Source organism: Leopardus geoffroyi, chromosome B1 (assembly GCF_018350155.1).
Source record: "Leopardus geoffroyi isolate Oge1 chromosome B1, O.geoffroyi_Oge1_pat1.0, whole genome shotgun sequence".
In the NCBI taxonomy this organism is placed as follows: domain Eukaryota; kingdom Metazoa; phylum Chordata; class Mammalia; order Carnivora; family Felidae; genus Leopardus; species Leopardus geoffroyi.
In genome coordinates, this window is record NC_059327.1 from 142,549,374 (window position 1) to 142,568,722 (window position 19,349).

The 19,349-nt window shown below is 37.1% G+C and overlaps 1 pseudogene; it reads right to left on the reverse strand.

Annotated features, from left to right (window-relative positions):
• Positions 1 to 18,186: 18,186 nt before the first annotated feature.
• LOC123583330 lies at positions 18,187 to 19,107 on the reverse strand (annotated as a pseudogene).
• Positions 19,108 to 19,349: the final 242 nt, after the last annotated feature.

A 19,349-nucleotide genomic window follows, 5' to 3' on the forward strand; every position in this document is an offset into this window, starting at 1 on the left:
AAAGCACTAAAAGTATACAACAATAAAGTATATCAAATGCTGAAATCATTGCTGTATAAATCTGCCTAAGATGTGGGACTCTAAGAATATGTGGTATTAATTTTATTTAGCTTAATATTTTATAGAAATTGTCACTAAAATGTGATACTTTCATTCAATTCAAACTTTTATATTAGAAACATTCATGTTTGTTAACATTTAAAATTGTAATGAGTTTATGATAAAGCCTAATTACCAACTGGAAAATTGTATCACACCTGAAAAACCAGTTTCATTCAGGAGAAAATGGTCAGAGGGTTGGTCTGTCTCCCTCCCTCTGTCCCCTCTCTCCCTTTCTTTCTCTTTCTCTCTCTGCCTCTCTCCCTCTCTTTCTCTTCCATACACATACACACACTCAATCACTCATACACATACCTTCCTTAAAGAGGTTTAATCTAGAATATTGATTTTCTTATTTCAACACAATTGTATATCTTCTCTTACCCAAAATAAGTTATAAGGTTGAAGGTCCTTCTAAAGTTCTTGCATGCTTATACACACAGGCACACCGAGTTGGCTTTTCATTTTCTTCCAACTTTTCTTCAGTTTTATTAAGCATCTGCCATATTCTTGGTGCCACAGTAAGCTTTATGGATACAACAACAACAACAACAACAACAACAACAAAACAGACACACACTCTGTCCTTTTAGAATTGAACAGTCTAGTTCACCACTAGTCTATCAAATACAATGTACTTTTACTTTGCATGACTACCTCCTCACTAAAGTAAACTTCTCAAGGACAAGGACTCTTACTTTTCCTTTATTTCCCAATAAGCTTCTTGGTGTCCTAGTAGTGTGTTAAGTTGCTTTCAGCCACAAGTATCAGAGACACTGATCTAAAAGTGACAAATATTTGCAGTGTACTTTTCCCAAGTAACACAAAATCCTGAAGTAGCTGGTTGCAGACTTTGTTTGGTAGCTTAAGAATGTCATTGAAGGGCACCTTGGTAGATCAGTTGGTTAAGCATCCAACTTCAGCTCAGGTCATGATCTTGCAGTTCATGGGTTCAAGCCCGGCATGGGACTCTGTGCTGACAGCTCAGAGTCTGGAGACTGATTCAGATTCTGTGTCTCCCTCTCTCTCTGCCTCTCCCCACCCCCTGACTCTGTTTCTCTCTCAAAAATAAATAATAAACATTAAAACAAACAAAATGTCATGGAGAACTACAGAGTTTTTGGGATTTTCTACCATCCTCCAGTGTCAGTCAGAGCTATTTGTCAGAGCTATGAGATGACTTCAGTCATCTTCACATGACAAAGTCCAAAAGCAGAAAAGTATGTTCAAGGTCCCTCCACTGGCGTTTCTTCTTTTATCAGTTAAGAAAGCATTTCCCAAAATTTTTCTTATGTCTCCTTGGTCGTAACTGTGTCCCTTAGCCACCAATAGCTAGTTGCCAAGGATACTGGATAACTGAGTATCTGATATATTCACTTAATTGAGAAAAGAAGCAATAAGGGAACTGAGTGCCCACTGGGCACACAACCAACAATATTTTCCACAAAGTGGTATTAAAGGCCTTGGGAATGGTCAAAAACAGACTAAAATAGAGGATGGAACATTGACATGGATGATGAATATACTTAAGATTATAGGAGTCAAGTCAAAGAGTATGACCATATCCAGGCTCCCAAATCCTCAGTGAATATGTATACATTTGAAAATTTGTGGGAGGTTTCATAAGATGATAGCAATAATTACAGACATAACAAGAACCTGAAGAAGTCTTTAAGAATGGCTGAAGATCCTGTCTGTGGATGGGGTAGAACCAGCACATTGCCAGTGAGTTACATGACAAATTTGAAGGTCTTCTAGGATAATGGGCAGATTCTTCTCAAGTGAGTGACCAAGAAATTAGTTATTTCCAGATTTCAGTTAGAGGAAGAAACTATAGAGGTAGTCTATTTTGCTGTGAAATATATAGGAAAGTTTATACCAAAAAATGGGAGTTACAGTTGGCACTGGAGGTGGTTGAAAAAATAATGTCAAAAAGAAGATGTGGCTTGCAGGGTAAAAGAAGAGGCAGGAAGGAAACTGGGATAAACACATGGGCAAAAATCAATTTCCTGTAAGGTTTCTACTCCAGATCCTGGCAGAAATTCAAGAGAATGAGAAATCAAGATAAAGAGGAAGCTAATGGTTAAATGTAACCAGCTTTGTAAGTTATGACTTTCTAATGTAAGTAAACCAATTTTGACTACTTTTTTTGAAAGGTGGGGGATATTGAACAGACTCTAAGGGTAAAAAGTCAGCTGGGCCTCAGAAAATGACAAGAATCTAAGTCTGGTAAACTGCCAAAACTGTCCCATCTCTGTTTCTATGTATTCAGATAATTTTTCTCTGCTCTCCAAGGCTATTGATGGAATACAGCCATTCCACACTTCTTAGGCTTACAAGTTACATTTCCATCCACTCACTAACATGCTGACTTAATTCCATATCCTTGGAGAGCATCTGATTGATGCTTTTTGGATCAAATGGGGTTTACACAGCCTCAACTAATGCTGTGGAGATACAATTATGTAACATAAGTATGGCTTCCAGGAGCTCACCCCTAAAATGGAAAAAGAGACAGTTTCAGGAAAAAAGGGGATTATTATGTGCTATGAAGATATCCCAGGTATCTATTATAGTGTGAAGCCAGAGATATTTGGTCTGGTATGACTCACTTGGTATGGTTCTGGTCTCCAGGTGCAACTTTAATCCTATCCTCACATTAGATTTCATTCAATTTGTACAAGTGAGTGAACCTAGAAGGAGAAATAGAAGGGGCACCTGGGTGGCTCAGTTGGTTAACCATCCAACTTCAGCTCAGGTCATGATCTCACAGTTCGTGGGTTCAGGCCCTGCATCGGGCTCTGTGCAGACGCGCTCAATGTTTGGAGCCTGCTTCCAATTCTGTGTCTTCCTCTCTCTCTGCCCTCCCCTGTTTGCACTCTGTCTCTGTCTCTCTAAAAAATAAAATAAAACATTTTTTTTTTAAAAGAAGGAGAAATAGAACATAGAAAGCCAAGTCCAACTCCCAAGAGTTTGCCATCTATGTTATATAGAAGAGATGTTTGGGTGAAAGAGGCAAAGGAGAGGTTAGAAAGAAGGAAAGAACCACACAAACATCAAGAGCAGAGATGATACGGTTTCCACCACCAACAAAGATCTATAACTGGGAAGTCCTGTTACCACAGAAAAAGAATATGTGTATCTTACCTCAAGGATCACAAAATATGCTAAAGGCAGAAAATGGTGTTTTGGAAGTGGTCACGAGTTGACCCCATAATTTTGAAGGTATTTTTTTAATTTTTTTAATTTTTATTTTTTTAATATGAAATTTATTGTCAAATTGGTTTCCATACAACACTCAGTGCTCATCCCAACAGGTGCCCTCCTCAATACCCATCACCCACCCTCCCTTCCCTCCCACCCCCCCATCAACCCTCAGTTTGTTCTCAGTTTTTAAGAGTCTCTTATGCTTTGGCTCTCTCCCTCTCTAACCTGTTATTTTTTTTTTTCTTCCCTTCCCCCATGGACTTCTGTTAAGTTTCTCAGGATCCACATAAGAGTGAAAACATGTTTCTGTCTTTCTCTGTATGACTTATTTCACTTAGCATAACACTCTCCAATTCCATCCACGTTGCTACAAAAGGCCATATTTCATTCTTTCTCATTGCCACATAGTATTCCATCGTGTATATAAACCACAATTTCTTTATCCATTCGTCAGTTGATGGACATTTAGGCTCTTTCCATAATTTGGCTATTGTTGAGAGTGCTGCTATAAACATTGGGGTACAAGTGCCCCTATGCATCAGCACTCCTGTATCTTGAAGGTATTTTTAATAAATACCATAGGGAAAAATCTTTTAATTTTAAATTAAAAAAAAAAATAAACACCTTGGAAGCGGTCCTCTAGATCTGGTAAGATAGCATAAAACAGTTGAAAGAACCCTGAATTTGAAATGTAATATGCCAGACTTGGAATTCTAGCTGCACAACTTGTTATGTTGAGCAAGCACTTTTTTTCCTTGCAAAAATTTTATTTTATTTTTAATTTTATTTAAGTCCAAGGTAGTTAACATATAGTGTAGTAATGGTTTCAGGAGTAGAATTTAGTGATTCATCACTCACATATAACACCCAGTGCTCATCCCAACAAGTGCCCTCCTTTAATGTCCATCACCCATTTAGCCCATCCCCCAACACTTATGTTTTTTAATAAAGAAACTAATGGCAGAGATATTAAGATCTTTTTGACTTATAATTTCACATGGTTGTGAGGATCAATTTAATTAGCATAATAGTTGGTGGGAAACAGATGAACTCAATGCAAATTGTCAGTATTGACCCAGAGATTGGAGGAGAAACGTTCATATAATGGATGAGAGGGGAAGTCTTTTCCCTTAGCTAATAGTCACTCCTATAGCAACTAAATGCCTTGGGTGCTGGGAAAATGTAAATGGATGGTGAGTACTAAAAGTTCAGGGCCAGTCTCATTCAGGATAGATATCAGCTCTGAAACTTTCCTGTATAAGAAGCATATTCCTTAATCATCAGGCAGGCCTCTTTGCAGGATTTATGGAAGCACAAAACCTTGGTCAAAAGTCTAAAGACCTCACAGAGCAGCCTGTTACTTTGGGTATAGAGAATTCTGCCCCAAAGACTGGGCTTTGGGGGTGGAGAAAAGGAGTAGAAAAGCCCTTACTCAATGTGCCTGAACCCACTATGCTCGGAAGGCTGTTTTGGGAGGGTGATGTCCTAGAAATAAGTACTCAGGGACTTTTTGTTTGGGTGTACATCTGTTTGATCTAGAGGTCAGCAGGGCCACTACAGGAACATCCAAGCACAAACAGGCTTGCAATCTGCAAGAAAGAAACTTGCAGGAAATCTGCTTGCAAGTTTCAGCTCTGCTAGGAGATAATTGGGTTTCATCAAGCAAGCCCCTTGAGCCCCCTCAGGATAAAGCCACCCCCATTTCTTACGTTAAATTTATAGTCAAGAATACAGGGTCTTTGTTTAAATGATGCGACAGTTTGGGAAGAGAGAGCTTGAACTATTGAACAGTCCAGGCCAACAGAACATTCTGCAATTCTCTGACTAGTCTACTAGCCAGAAATATGGTCCTCTCTGAGAGTATTCAGTTCAAACAAGTGCTATAGGGCCACATAGAAAAACTCCTCAGGATGCTCTTGTCTCATCCCCTACCATCTTAGCTCCCTTGTAGCACCTGAAGCAGTGGGGACATGGATGATAGACACTGTACACACCAAGATGGCTAGTGAATGATCTAATCACTGGACAGGGATGGGCCCATGCAATCATGCCTTATTTTAAAAGAGGAAAGAGGCAGGAAGGATTAAAGCAGCAGAATTGGAGAAGAATGAATATTATGTTTAGAATAAAGGTCTTAAAATCCACTGTGAGCCAAAAGGGGAATCCCACTCTTTTTGCATGAACCTTGTTCCTCTTTTACATATTTGGGAGGACGGTATAATTAGCTGAGGACACTGAGCAACTTCAAGGAAGGCATTTGGAAGTCCCCTCTGGCCCCCATTTCAAAAGGAGACTCTTAATTTGGTTCAAAGTTCTTACCACAAATGTGCTGAATCAGGCCTTGGATGCCTTCTGTCTGCCAGCAGGAATGGGACTCTTGGAGGTACCCGTTAGCAGGAAGCCTAATTCACTTTCTGGTAAGAAAAATAAAGGAAATGACCTTAAATTTTGGATTATACAAGCATGCCCAGTTGATGGCCTGTGAAATGCAAGTTGTACAGTTGAACTTCTGCCTCAATCATTGCCACCTCTTTGCCAACCAAGGGGGTATATCCTCATCAAAAAAAAAAAAAATGTGATAAGCATCAAAAAGGAGATGCAATGAGTCAGATCATATATTTCTAAAAGAAATCTTGTTTAAATCGCTAAACATCGAAAATTACATTAACAGAACCTTTGTTTCTACTGCATATCACTCTGAGTATTGTCTATCTGCCCAAAAACTTATGGGAGAACAGCAAGGAAATAAATATGCTTCCAAACTAGTGGGAGATTAGAATTAGTTTCACAGATTTGGAAAGTCTGTGAAGAAAAGTTGATTGGTAATACCCAGGCAACCAGAAAAAGACTTTAGTGGATTTATGTAAATATGGTGGTAGGTATGTGGACACATCCAAACATGAAAGCGTTCTTCTAGGAGCAAGTGTATATCCCTGACACAAGGGATGAAACCATTGTCCTACTTGGAAGAAAAAGTATTATTTGGGGTAACAAACTTAACTACTAAACCAGGGTATAAGTGGTCCCAGAATATTAAATCATGAAAATGATAGCAAGAGATCATAATTTCCCACTGGGGCAACTGATATAATACGTTTTGCTCATGTTTTGCATTCTTGATCACTTTATGTTATCTGTATTATGAATTATACTCATAGGCTGTTCTAGGAATAACATTTTATATGAACCACTTCCATAAATGACTGTGGGTCAGGCCTCGCTGGTGATCATACAACCTTTTTGCCCATTATCATCATTATGCCCACCTTGTTCAGAGGGTTAAATGTAACCCTTTAGCTTCTGCTCTTCTGGGATACCATCATCCCCATTGCTTCCAGGGAGCCCAGTTCCACAACAGCTTCCCTTACTAGCAGTTCCAGCTCAAAGAGGATAGCTTTTCATCAATGCTAGTGCCCTCTCACCAGAGCTTTCTTTAACACCTTGTTAAACAGTGTCCGAGGACCATGATTAGCTCTCATAGAGTAGATTGTGGTCAAGTCTTAACACAGTACATCCATTCTAGCATGATTCCCTCCTCAGTAGTCTGTCTGGGCAGTTCTGGCATCTCTACTTCATTTTATGTGGACCATCACTATTACTAAGCTTCTAAAAGCCACCCCAGAACAGTCACTCAGGGTCCTTCCCAGGGACTTAACTCCTGTCTCAAAGGAATGTGCCCTCTTTATGACAAACTCCCTCTTATCTGGATTCATATTTCTCCCCCAGCAGGCCCAGCACCCTCAGGGTCCATTCCCAGGCATGCTTTCCTGGTTCCTGACTGCTTGTTAGCCAGGTCCTGCAACCCCTTTGACATATCTCACCTACCTTAGCAGATGTAGCACTTAGGAAGTTTCTGCTAAGTTTTGACACTAATTACAGGCTACTGGATAGGAGATTGAGGTACAGATGCTGAGGAAGGCGCATGTCTTAACAGGCATGAGTCTCATTTGAAGCTTCTGCATAGTCTTCAAGGAAGAGAGGGAGCTCTTCCAACAAAAAGTGCAAACAACTTCTGCAAACTCAGAGAGCTCAGAAGATCAGGAGATTTCAAGTTTCTTAAGTCCATCTCCCCAGATATCACTATTCCAAATCTCAAGGGATTACTCCTTCCAATAGGGCCAGAACTTTGGTGTGGGATTTTTGACCAGACTGGAAATCCAGTCTTCTCTGAAGTTATGCCTCTGTTAAAGTTAACTCCTTTACCTGGTCTTCAGGTGTAGGTTCAACACTAGAGTGAGGCAAATGAAACAGCTAGGGTACAAAATTTAAGGAGGTGCTTGTTCTCAGGATCTTACAAGCATTGACCTTTTACTAACAGAACCACAAGTTAAAGTGTCTCCTAAAATTTGGTGCCCTAGCTGCTTCATTTGCTTCACCCTAGCCCTGACCCTGTTCCACTGTTTCTGACTTTCATTTGCAGAAGATATGGGTCTTTTATTTTCACTTTTTAAAATTGAAGTGTAATTGACCTACAATATTATATTAGTTTCAGGTGTTCAACATAGTGATTTGACATGACAAAATGCTTACCATGGTAAGGGTAACCGCCATCTGTCACCATGAAAAATGATATTATTGACTATACTCCCTATGCAATGTATTACATCCCTGTGATATTTTTTATTTTGTAACTGGAAATTTGTACCTCTTAATTCCCTTCACCTATTTGGCCCCTCTTTCTTACCCCCTCCTCTCTGGAAACCACTGGGTTGTTCTCTGTATTTATGAGTCTCCCTATATTTTATATCGTTTGTTTGTTTTTTTTAGATACTACCTAGAAGTGTAATCATACAGTATTTCTCTTACTCTGACTTATTTCACTCAGAATAATATCTTCTATGTCCATACATGTTGTTGCAATTGGCAAGATTTCATACTTTTTTATGGTTGAATAATATTCTATTGTACATATATATGCTGTGATTCTTTTTTATAATTTTTAATATTTATTTATATTTGAGAAAGAGAGAGAGAGAGTGCAGGGAGGGGAGGGGCAGAGAGAGATGGAGACAGAATCTGAAGCAGGCTCTAGCCTCTGAGCTCCCAGCACAGAGCCAGACACAGAGCTTAAACTCAAGAGCCACAAGATCATGACCTGAGCCAAAGTCAGACACTCAACCAACTGAGCCACCCAGGTGCCCCTACATATCACAATTCTTTATTCATTCATATACCAATGGACACTTAGGTTGCTTCCATATTTTAGCTATTGCAAATAATGCTTCAATAAACATAAGGGTGAATCTATTTTTTCAAGTTAGTTTTTTTTTTTTTTTATTTTCTTTAGGTAAATACCCAGAAGTGGAATTGCTGGATTGTTGGTAGTTCTATTAATTTTTTGAGGAACTCCACAGTTTTCCACAGTGGCTTCACCAATTTAAATTCCCACCAATAGTGTACAAGGGTTTCCTTTATACCACATCCTTGGCAACAGTTGTTAATTCTTGTCTTCTTTTTCTTGTCTTTTTATTTTATTTTTAAATTTTTTTAACGTTTATTTATTTTTGAGACAGAGAGAAACAGAGCATGAATGGGGGAGGGGCAGAGAGAGAGGGAGACACAGAATCTGAAGCAGGCTCCAGGCTCTGAGCCATCAGCCCAGAGCCCAACGCGGGGCTCGAACTCACGTATCGGGAGATGGTGACCTGAGTTGAAGTCGGACGCTTAACAGACTAAGCCACCCAGGCGCCCCTCTTGTCTTTTTAATACTAGCCATTCTGACATATGTGAGATGATATCTCACTGTAGTTGTGGATTGCATTTACCTGATGATTAGTGATGTTGAGTATCTTTTCATGTGTCCGATTGCCATCTGTATGTCTTCTTTGGAAAAATGTCTATTCAGGTTCTCTGCTCATTTTTTTAATTTTAATTTTTAATTTTTATTATTTATTTATTTATTCATTCATTCATTCATTCATTCATTTAAATCCAAGTTAGTTAACATAGTGTAATAATGATTGCAGGAATAGAATTTAGTGATTTATCACTTATATAAAACACCTAGTGTTCATCCCAACAAGTGCCCTTCTTAATGCCCATTACCCATTTAGCCCATCCCCCTATCCAACACCCCACCAGCAACCCTCAGTTTGTTCTCTGTAGTTAAGAGTCTCTTATGGTTTGTTTCCCTCTCTGTTTCTATCTTATTTTTATTTCCCTTCCCTGTTTATATGTTTTGTTTCTTAAATTCCACATGAGTAAAATCATATGATATTTGCCTTTCTCTGACTTATTTTGCTTATCATAATACACTCTAGTTCCATCCACATTGTTGCAAATGTCAATATTTTATTCTTTTTGATCACTGAGTAATATTCCATTGTGTGTGTGTATATATATGTATATACACACATGTGTATACGTATGTATATATATACATATATACACACATATATGTATATATATACATACACATATATATACGTATATATATGTGTACATATATATATACGTATATATATATGTGTGTGTATGTATATGTATATATATACGTATATATATATACATATGTATATATGTATATGTATATATGTATATATACGTATATATATATACACACACACATATATATGTATATATATATACACACACACACAAATATATACGTATATATATACATATGTATATATGTATATATGTATACGTATACATATGTATATATGTATACGTATATATGTATATATACTATATATATACACACACACATATATATGTATATATATATACGTACACATATATATACGTATATATACGTATATATATATACACACACACAAATATATACGTATATACACACACACATATATATGTATATATATATACGTACACATATATATACGTATATATACGTATATATATATACACACACACAAATATATACGTATATATACACACACATATATATATACATATACATACGTATATACACACATACACACACACACACATATATATATATACACACATATATGTACACACACACACACACACACACACACCACATCTTCTTTATCCATTCATCAGTCAATGGACATTTGGGCTCTTTCCATACTTTGGCTATTGTCTATAGTGCTGCTAAACATTGGGGTGCATGTGCCCTTTCAATTCAGCATTTTTGTATCCTTTGGCTGATACCTAAAAGTGCAATTGCTTGGTCATAGGGTAGTTCTATTTTAATTTTTTGGGGAACCTCCATACTGTTTTCCAGAGTGGCTACAGCAGTTTGCATTCCCAACAGCAGTGCAAAAGTGTTCCTCTTTCTCCGCATCCTCACCAACATCTGTTGTTGCCTGAGTTGTTCATTTTAGCCATTCTGACAGGCATGATGTGGAATTTCATTGTGGTTTTGATTTGTATTTTCCTGATGATGAGTGATATTGAGCAATTTTTCATGTGTCAGCCATCTGGATGTTTTCTTTGGAAATGTGTCTATTCATGTCTTTTGCCCATTTCTTCACTGGATTATTTGTTTCTTGAGTGTTGAGTTTGATAAGTTCTTCATAGATTTTGGATACTAACCCTTTATCTGATATGTAATTTGCAAATATTTTCTCCCATTCCATCATTTGCCTTTTAGCTTTGTTGATTGTTTCCTTTGTTGTGCAGAAGATTTGTAGCTTGAAAAAGTCCTAATAGTTTATTTTTGCTTTTGTTTTCCTCACTTCCAGAGACATGTCAAGTAAGAAGTTGCTGAGGCTGAGGTCAAAGAAGTCCTTGCCTGTTTTCTCCTCTACGAATTTGATGACTTCCTGTCTTACATGTAGGTCTTATCCATTTTGAGTTTGTTTTTATGTATGGTATAAGAAAGTGGTCCAGTTTTTTCCAACACCATTTGCTGAAGAGATTATCTTTTTTCCATTGGATATTCTTTCCTGCTTTGTCAAGGATTAATTGGCCATATGTCTGTGGGTCCATTTCTGGGTTCTCTCTTCTGTTCCATTGATCTATGTGTTTGTTTTTGTGCCAGTACTATACTGTCTTGATGATTATAGCTTTGTAATACAGCCTAAAGTCCAGAATTATAATGCCTCCAGTTTTGGTTTTCTTTTTCAACATTACTTTGGCTATTCAGAGTCTTTTCTGGTTCCATACAAATTTTAGAATTGTTTGTTTTAACTTTGTGAAAAATGCTGGTGTTATTTTTATAGGGATTGCTCTGTTCATTTATTTTAATGTTTATTTATTTTGAAAGAGATAGAAAGTGCAAGTGGTTGAGGGGCAGAGATAGAAAGAGTGAGAGAATCTCAAGCTGGCTCCATGTCACAGGGCTCAATCCTACAACTGGAAGATCATGAACTAAACTGATATCAAGAGTCAGACGTTCAACTGACTGAGACACCCAGGTGTCCCAGGTTCTCTGCTCACTTTAAATCATATTGTTGTGGGGCACCTGGGTGGCTCAGTCAGTTAAGCATCCAACTTCAGCTCAGGTCATGATCTCACAGTTTGAGTTCAAGTCCCGCATCAGGCTCTGTGCTGACAGCTCCGAGCCTGGAGCTTGCTTCAGATTCTGTGTCTCCCTCTCTCTATTCCCCTTCCCCTGCTCACACTTTGTCTCTCGCTCTCTCAAAAATAAATAAATGTTGAAAATATCAATCAATCTATCAGTCATATTGTTAAGTGGTATGAGTTCTTATATGCCTTGGTCCTATCATTTGCAAATATCTTCTCTCATTCAGTAGGTTGCCTTTCATTTTGTAGATGGTTTCCTTCAATGTGCAAAAGCTATGATGTGGTCTTAATTGTTCATTTTTCTTTTGTTGCCCTTGCCTGAAAAGAGATATCCAAAAATTATTGCCAAGACTCATGTCCAGGATTATATTTTCTTTTAGGAGTTTTATGGTTTCAGGTCTTATGTTCAGGTGTTTAATCCATATTGAGTTTATTTTTGTATGTGGTATAAAAAAGCTGTCTAGTTTCATTCTATTTCAGGCAACTGTCCAGTTTTCCCAACACCATTTGTTGAAGAGACTCTTTTCTCCATTATATATTCTTACCTCCTTTTTCATAGATTAGTTGATAATATAAGTGTGAGTTTAATTCTGGGCTCTCTATTCTGTTTGATTGATCTGTGTCTATTTTTGTTCTAATATCAGACTGTTTTGATTACTATAGCTTTGTAGTAAAGTTTGAAACCTGGAATCGTGATACCTCCAGCTTGGTTCTTCTTTCTCGAGATTGCTTTGGCTATTCAAGGTCTTTTGTGGTTCCATACAAATTTTAGGATTATTTGTTCTAGCTCTGTGAAAAATGCTATTGGTATTTTGGTAGAGACCGGATTGAATATGTAAATTGCCTTGTGTAGGATGGTAATTTTAACAATATTAATTTTTCCAATCCATGAGGGTGATATATCATTCCATTCATTTGTATCATCTTCAATTTCTTTCATTAATGTCTTATAGTTCAGAGTACTGGTCTTTCACCTCTTTGGTTAAATTTATTCTTAGGTGTTTTCTTCTTTTTGATGCAATTGTAGATGGGATTGTTTTCTTGGTTTCTCTTTGTGGTACTTTGTTATTAGTCTATAGAAATGCAACATATTTCTGTATATTTTGTATCCTGCAACTTTACTGAATTCATTTATCGTTTCTAATAGTTTTTTGCTGGAATCTTTAGGGTTTCCTATATAGTATCAGGTAATCTGCAAATCATGACAGTTTTACAATTTCCTTACAAATTTGGCTACTTTATATCTATTTCTTGTCTGCTTGATGTGACTAGAACTTCCAGTATGTTGTTGAATAAGAGTGTTGAGAATGGGTATCCTTTTCTTGTTTCTGATCTTAGAGGTAAAGCTTTTAGCTTTTTACCATTGAGTATGATGTTAGTTGTGAGTTTGGCATATATGGCCTTTATTATGTTAAGGTATGGTCCATCTATACCCACTTTGCTGAGTTTCTATTATGAATGAAGGTTGTATTGTGTCAAATGCTTTTTCTGCACCTGATGAGATGATTATATAATGATTATTTTTGTTAAAATAGTATAATCACATTGATATATTTGTACATATTGAACTATTACTGCATCCCTGGAATAAATCCCATTTGATCATGGTAAATAATCCATTTTATATATTGTTGAATTCAATATGCTAATATTTTGCTGAGGAGTTTTGCATCTCTGTTCATCAGTGATATTGGCTTGCATTATTTTTTTTTGCAGTGTCTTTATCTGGTTTTGATATCAAGGTCATGCTGACCTTGTAAAATGAATTTAGAAGCTTTCCTTACTCTTCAATTTTTTGGTACAGTTGAGAATGATAGGTATTAACTTTTCTTTAAATGTTTGGTAGGATTCATCTGTGAAGCTATCCAGTCCTGGAATTTGGTTTATTGGGAGTGTTTTAAATTATTTATTCAATTTTATTACTACTAATCAGTCTTTTCACATTTTACATTTCTTCCTGATTTAGTCTTAGAAGCTGTATATTCTTTTTTTAATTTTAGTTTTCATGGTTATCATTTTAATACCTGCATAATATTTCATCAATATAACATAACACTTTGCTCAATCATGTCTCTCTTTGTCTGACATTTTGGCCTTTCCCAACCCTCCAATTATTCTGTGCACAAAATTCAGGAGTTTCTTTTTTTCTCTCTTTTTTTAAAAACATTTTAATGTTTATTTTTTTTAATTTATTCTTTAATTTACATCCAAGTTAGTTGGCATAATGCAACAATGATTTCAGGAGTAGATTCCTTAATGCCCCTTACCCATTTAGCCCATCCCCACTCCCACATCCCCTCCAGTAATCCTCTGTTTGTTCTCCATATTTAAGAGTCTCATGTTTTGTCCCCCTCCTTGTTTTTATATATATTTTTGCTTTCCTTCCCTTGTGTTCATCTGTTCTGTGTCTTAGAGTCCTCATATGAGTGAAGTCATATGATATTGTCTTTCTCTAATTTCACTTGGCGTAATACCCTCTATTGGGTAATTACAAATGGCAAGATTTCATTCTTTTTGATTGCCAAGTAATACTCCATTGTATATATATACTACATCTTCTTTATTCATCCATCGATGGACATTTGCGCTCTTTCCATATTTTGGCTATTGTTGATAGTGCTACCATATATATTGGGGTGCATTGCCCAGAAGCTGTATATTCTTAGGAATTTATTATTTTTTCTAGGTTGTCCAATTTGTTGGCATATATATATATATATATATATATATATATATATATATATATTTATATTTATTTGTAGTTGTCTCCTGTAAACCTTTGTATTTCTGTGGTGTTGGTTGTAACTTCCCTTCTTTAATTGCTGATTTTATTCTTTTAAATCCTCACTCTTTTTTTTTTTTCAATGAATCTGGTTAAAAGTTTATCAATTTTATTTATCTTTTCAAACAACAGCTCTTAGTGTATAGATCTTTTTTTTTTTTCTTTCTTCTGTCTTTCTGTCTGTCTCTATTTCACTTATTTCCACTCTGATCTTTATTGTTTCCTTACTTCATTCTTTGGGCTTTGTTTGTTCTTCTTTTTATAGTTCCTTTGGTTGTAAGGTTAGACTGAGATTTACCTACTTCTTGAGGTAAGCCTGTATCATTATAAACTTTCCTCTTAGAAAGAGGGGCACCTAGGTGGCTCAGTCAGTTAAGTGTCTGACTCTGGACTTTGGTTCAGGTCATGATCTCCTGGCTTGTGAGTTCAAGCCCCATGTCTGGCTCTGTGCTAACAGCATGGAGCCTGCCTGAGATTCTGTCTCCCTCTCTGTCCCTCTCTTGCTTGTGCTGTCTCTCTCATTCTTAAATAATAATAATAATAAAAGTTTTTGCTGCATCCCCCAAATTTTGGATCATTGTGTTTCCATTTTCTTTTGTCTCAAGGTATTTTTAAATTTCTTCTTTGATTTCTTCATTGACCCATTGTTTAGTAGCATGTTATTTATCTTCCATTTGTTTGTGTTTTTTCCACTTTTCTTGTTGTGATTGATTTCTGGTTTTATACTGTTGTGGTCAAAAGAGTTTCTTGATATGATTTCAATCTTCTTAAGTTTATTATGACATGTGATATAACCTGGAGAATGTTCAATTTGTACTTGAATATTTTGTTATTTTTGGATATAATGTTCTATACATATCTGTTAAGACCACCTAGTCTAGTGTGTTCAAAGTCACTGTTTCTTTATTGATCTATTCATTGATGTAAATAGGGTGTTAAAGTCCCAACTATTGTATTACTGTAAATTTCTTCCTTTATATTTATTAATATATGCTTTATATATTTAGGTCCTCCTATGTTTGGTGCATATATATTTTCAGTTGTTATATCTCCTTGTGGAATTGGCCCCTTTATCATTATATATGCCCTTCTTTGTCTCTCATTACAGTCTTTTCTAAGTCTATTTTTTCTGATATAAGTATTGCTACTCCAGCTTTATGTTTGTTTCTATTTGCATAGGATATCTTTTTCTATCCTTTCACTTTCAGTCTGTCTTTAAATCTGAAGTGAGTGTTTTGTAGGCATCATATAAATGGGTCTTATTTTTTTATCCATTCAATCACCTATGCCTTTTTATTGGAATGTAGTCTTTTTACATTTACAGTAATTATTGGTAGTTATGTACTTATTGCCATTTTGTTTGTTTTCTAGCTGTTTTTTGCAATTCTCTGTGCCCTCCTTCTTTTGCTTTCTTCCCTTGAGATTTGACAATTTTCTTTATTGTTATGTTTGGATTCCTTTGTCATTTTTTGTGCATCTGTAACAGGTTTTTGGTTTGTGGTTACCATGAGGTTTATATATATCCCCTAAGTATACACCAATCTACTTTGTTAAGGGTTTCTTAAGTTCAAACACATTTTAAAAGCACTACATTTTACTCCCCTGCACCCACATTTTATGTATTTAATGTCATATTTTACATCTTTTTATTTTTTTGTCCCTTAATATTTATTGTTGATACAGTTGATTTTACTACTTGTTTTTTTAACCTTTATACTAGGCATAAGTGATTAATTTACTGCCTTTAGGTTTGCTTTACCTGTAGTTATGACCTTTTCTGCTTGAAGAAGTCCCTTAAACATTTCTTGTAATGCCAGTTTAGTGGTGATGAATTCCTTTAATTTTTGTTTGTCGAGGGAATTAATCTCTCCTTCATTCAGAATAACATTTCTGGGTACAGTATTCTCAGCTGTAGGTTTGTTTTTTTCTTTTCGGCACTTTAAATATATTATGCCACTCTCTTTCGGTCTGACATGAAAAATACTGAAAAATCAGCTGATAGTTTTATGGGTGTATCTTGTAGGTAACTAGTGTCTTTTCTCTTGCTGCTTTTAAGATTATCTTTAATTTTTGACATTTTAATTATGTGTCTTTGTGTAGATCCCTTTGGGTTCATCTTGTTTGTGGATCTCTCACTTTCTGGACTAGGATGTATGTTTCCTTCCCCAAGTTTGGAAAGTTTTCAGCTATTTGTTCAAATAAGTTTTCTGCTCTTTCTCTCTTCACCTTCTGGGACCCTTATAATGCAAATGTTAGTATCACTTATGTCTTAGAGGCCCTTAACCTCTCCTCATTTTTTTCTTTTTGCTTATCAGTGGATGTTTTCCACTGCCCTTCTTTCAGATCATTGATCCATCTTTTTACATCCTCTAATTTTCTGTTGATTCCCTCTAGTGTATTTTTCATTGTAGTCCTTGTATTCTTTAACTCTTTTGGGTTCTTTTTATATTTTCTATCTCGTTGTTGAAGTTCTCACTTCATTTACTCTTTCCAAAATTTGATGAACATCTTTATGACCATTACTTTGAACTCTTTAGCAGGTAGATTGCTTATCTCTGTTTCATTTCATTCTTTTTTTGAGTTTTTCTCATATTCTTTTGTTTGGAATTCCTCTGTCTCTTTATGTTGTCTGACTGTCTGTTTTTTTCTAAATATTAAGTAGGTCAGCTCCATCTCTTGGTCTTAGAGGTTATGATCTTATGTAGATGGCATTCTGTGGGCCCATAAATGCAATATTCCTTATTACCAGAACTAGGTGCCCTAGGGATTTGCCTTGTGTGAGCTGTTTGTGGCCTCCTGTTGTGATTGAGCTGCAACTACTGTGGGTGTGATGGTGGGTGGGACAGGCCTCTGGGCTGGCTGGATGAATGGCCAGCTGCAACTACTACAGGTGCACTGGTGGGTAAGTATGAGCCTCAGAATGGCAAGCTGAGAGGCCCAGTTGCAACTGCTGCTGGTATAATGGTCAGTGGGGTTAGCCCCAGGTGTGGCTGGCTGTGAAGCCCAGTAGCTGCTGTGGGTGTGCTGGTAGGCTAGGCTGGCCTACCCTTTCCAGGACAAGAGTCACTTGAGGGGCACCAGTCCCAGCTGAAGTTGCCCACCAGATGTGGCAGGTGGTAGCCTCTTTGGAGGGGTGCCTGTAGGGGTCAGCAGATCGGGTGGAACAAATCTACATGGGAATGCTGGGTCAGGGCAAGCAGTGTTAGCAAGGTAGATAATGTCAGAACTGAATGACCTAGGCTGAAAGAAGGCAAGCCCACCTGTGCTTACATTCCCAGAGAAAGTTCCTCCAGATCCCTGCCCCTCTGGCACACACCCTAAAATTAATCAATAAATCTCTTTCATCTATGGCCCAGGTGCATTTTTTTTTAAAGACACATTTATCCAGCATCATGAGCAGACTATTACATTTAGCAGTCAACAGCATGGGTGCAAAAAAAAAAAAAAAAAAAAAAAAACTACATTGAAACCCTTTGTTGGAATGCTTTACAGTTTCCACAGAACAGAAATGAAAATAACCTGTTATACAATTAGTCACAAATACAGTCCTCAAGGTTTTTGCCCATACATATGAGTATTTGTCTAAAACATGTCTTCTTTGTAGCAGCTAGGCCCTGCCACCACTGTGCTTGGCTGAGTTCACAAATCTGTTGTAATCTATAGCTTTCCTGTCACTTCTCTGGCTCTCCTTTCCTGCTAAGCTTTGTTTCCTGACAGTAATTAAAACCTTCTGCCACTGCCATAGCTACTGCTGCTGCTGGAACTGCCATAGCCACCTTAATTTCGTGGTTTAGCAAAATATTGGCATCTGCCACCATAGGGGCCAGAGCTTCTGCCTCCAAAATTTCCTCTTTTCATGGGTCCAAAATTTGAAGATTGATTTTTGTAATTGCCAAAATCATTATAGCTTCCACCACCTCCAAAGTTGCTTCCATTGTTACCAAATCCATCATAGCCATCCCCACTGCCACCATATCCACCACCACCTTGACTGCCACCAACAGTGGCACTGAAGTTTCCTCCACAGCCAAAGTTGTCATTCCCACCAAAACCACCTCCACGACCACTACCAAAGTTTGACCTCTTTGGCTGGAGGAAGCACTAGCCATCTCTTGCTTAGATAAAGGTTTCCTTACTTCACAGTTGTGGCCATTCACAGTATGGTATTTTTGAATGACAATCTTGTATACAGAGTCGTGGTTGTCAAATGTTACAAAAGCAAAGCCTCTCTTTTTGCCACTGCCTCGGTCAGTCATGATTTCAATCACTTCAATTTTCCCATACTATTCAAAAAAATCTCTTAGATGACATTCTTCAGTGTCTTCTTTAATGCCACCGACAAAAATCTTTTTCACGGTTAAGTGGGCACCAGGTCTTTGAGAATCTTCTCTTGAAACAGCACTCTTTGGTTCTACAACTCTTCCATCCACCTTGTGTGGCCTGGCATTCATGGCTACATCCACCTCTTCCACAGTGGCATAGGTGACAAATCCAAAGCCTCTGGAGCACTTGGTGTTCAAATCTCTCATTACCACACAGTTCTTAAGCATTCCCCGTTGTTCAAAATGGCTCCTCAGACTCTCATCAGTTGTTTCAAAGCTCAAACCTCCAGTGAATAGCTTCCACAACTGTTCAGGCTCTTTGGGAGACTCCGACTTAGACGTGGTGGGAGGGGAGGCTTTAATGATGCTTACTCAGTGCTGTCCACAGGCAGAAAGCCCCGGGTCCTTTTTAAATTGCTGCCTCTTCTAAATTTCAGAGAGTGTGAGATTATGGGTAGGCCCTTTAAGAGTGGAGTCTTTATTTC